The 2,216-nt window shown below is 42.7% G+C and overlaps 1 protein-coding gene across 2 annotated transcripts in view; it reads left to right on the forward strand.

Annotated features, from left to right (window-relative positions):
• LOC120568216 (glycogen debranching enzyme-like) overlaps window positions 1-2,167 on the forward strand; it is a 58,144-nt gene extending 55,977 nt beyond the window's left edge. For both annotated transcript variants that reach the window (XM_039815572.1, XM_039815571.1), the window contains exon 35: window positions 1-2,167. This exon is cut by the window's left edge and continues 935 nt beyond it. The gene's annotated coding sequence lies outside the window, so the exon portion shown is untranslated.
• Window positions 2,168-2,216: the final 49 nt, after the last annotated feature.

The following is a 2,216-nucleotide window of genomic DNA, read 5'->3' on the forward strand; positions in this document are numbered from 1 at the left end:
GGGGGGGTTCACGAGACCCCAAAAATGTCAGTTGCAGCGTTCAACCGTTTCATTCAATTTCACAAAAGCACACGTTAATTTACAGCTCGTTGTTAAACAAAATCTTCTTTCCCAAGCTCAGATTTTTTTCATAATCATAAAGCCCGAAGAAATCAGCATAAATCATAAATAGAAGTTCATTTTAGTAAAAACTACATCCCTTAAAGGAGAACTCCGGCCGATTTTTAGCTGAATCTTGATCGCTAGATGTCTGCGAGTACTGTCGATAGGGGAAAAAAAACGACCAAAATCAGTGCTAGCAAACTGGAGTAGCTGCAGCTAATGGCCAGAGCTCCCAGTTAGCTAAAATGCCAGTTGTGGGGGCATGTTCTAAAGAGTGCCTTTGCGCCTCTTAACAGACACAAAATGAAATTTAAAATTTCTGTGCACCACGAACAGGGCCCTTACGTGACAACAAGATGCGTTTTCAACTCAGACATTGGGAAGAAACCGTTTGAATTCAAAGTTTGTACTCCAGTTTGCTTGCACCGATTTTGGTCGACAGTACTCGGGAGACATCTAGCGATCAAGATTCAGGTAAAAATCGGCCGGATTTCTCCTTTAAGTCCTCGTAAACAGGACAATAAAACAAAAAAGAAACCTCATCCTCAGTTTCAGCCAACTCCCATTTTGAGCCTGCAGCCAGTAGTTTAACAAAAAGGGCTGACGCACTTCTTTTGCTGCCTGAGCAGGAGCTTTTATTTAATGTAGCAAGAAAACTGAACTGAACAACCGGTCACTGTGCATATTCCCCTGGGATCCTACCTCCTGGCTGTACTCCTGTAACCTGTCTTCCAGCTGTTCCCCATAGAGAGGCGAAGTCCCGCCCCTTCTGGTGCAGCCACCCTCAGCCCCGACAAAACGTAGCAACGCGTTTAATTTAAAACTAAAACGGGGGTGCGTTAAACACCCTGTTGTGTTTGCAAGCGCTGCGCCTTTTTATTCAGAGTTTAAAGGCCCGTCTCTGCTGATTGGGTCTCACTCAATAAACGAGAGACACGCCCACCGAACGAGAGAAAACGTACCGCTAAGCCGTTCCGAGGAAACATGTCGCTTAACCAGGAAACCGTGGTAACACGGTGCACGCCGTTTTTGAGATTTAACGTTTCCCTTATTTCAGAAAGAATACGTACAGTTAGTGAACGAGGAGTCAAATATTTTTTTTCTTTATTCCGTTGAATTGAGCCATGAATTACACACGTTTTGTCAATTTTAAAAGATAATTTAGCAAGTCAAGAAAAGTCTAGTTTGTCGTTAAGCTGCTGAAGTATAAGACTGTGAGAACACGTAATTGGAAAGACTACACACCCCAAAGTCGCGTAAGTGACGTCTCTCTGAAACTGCGATGCCGGTGTTTAGTACCGGGATGATGTAACGTTACTCACGCGAGCTACGGATCTTGCACGTTCTTTCGCTTCTCGGCCGATCAAACACATCAGGTGACATAACTTTACGTGTTGTGGAACAGAGCTAAGCTAGCTAGCTAGCTAGCGAGCAAGCAGAGCACCAAGCAAGGTGACGTAAATTGTGCAAGATGAAATACAATATGTAGTTCACTGAGCGGTTTCACACGAAATTAAGTGGTACTAAGGCAAACTGAGACTTTCTTCAGTTCCCAAATAATTTTTTAAAAGGGACGAACATCCTATGTGTAATTCATGGCTCAATTTAAACAGGATAAAAAAAAAATTCTCTCTCCGTTCACTACTGAGCATATTTTTTTCCGAAATAAGGTCCCTTGAGGTCCACCCGAAGAGGGAGGAACTTCGCGGCTCTATTTCACCACATTTTCCCTACAAGCCTTATGATGTAATATCATTCAACTATGTATTAATGTTTAAACACCAGTTTTGTGCATGAACATTGTTGCTGTGTGTCTAAAGCTGAGTTACCGTGCTGTAGATCTCTGACCGCCCACTGTAGATGTTACCTCACACATCAGTATTTCTTTCGAAAAGAAGGAACGCTGTGCAGAAACAAGACCGGAGATAAGCAATATGAAACAACTATTTCCGTGGAAGTAGTGCTAAGCTAATAAGGGTCACTGTGTGTGTCTTAACACAGTGTGACTGGTGTTAGTTGTTCTGTCTTTAACCCTTGTGTATTAAAATCCTTCTTGATCACAACATATCTAGTCTCTGGTCTAAATGGACTCCTAACTTTTTTCTCCGTGTGGT

This window comes from Perca fluviatilis, chromosome 11, assembly GCF_010015445.1.
Source record: "Perca fluviatilis chromosome 11, GENO_Pfluv_1.0, whole genome shotgun sequence".
NCBI lineage: Eukaryota > Metazoa > Chordata > Actinopteri > Perciformes > Percidae > Perca > Perca fluviatilis.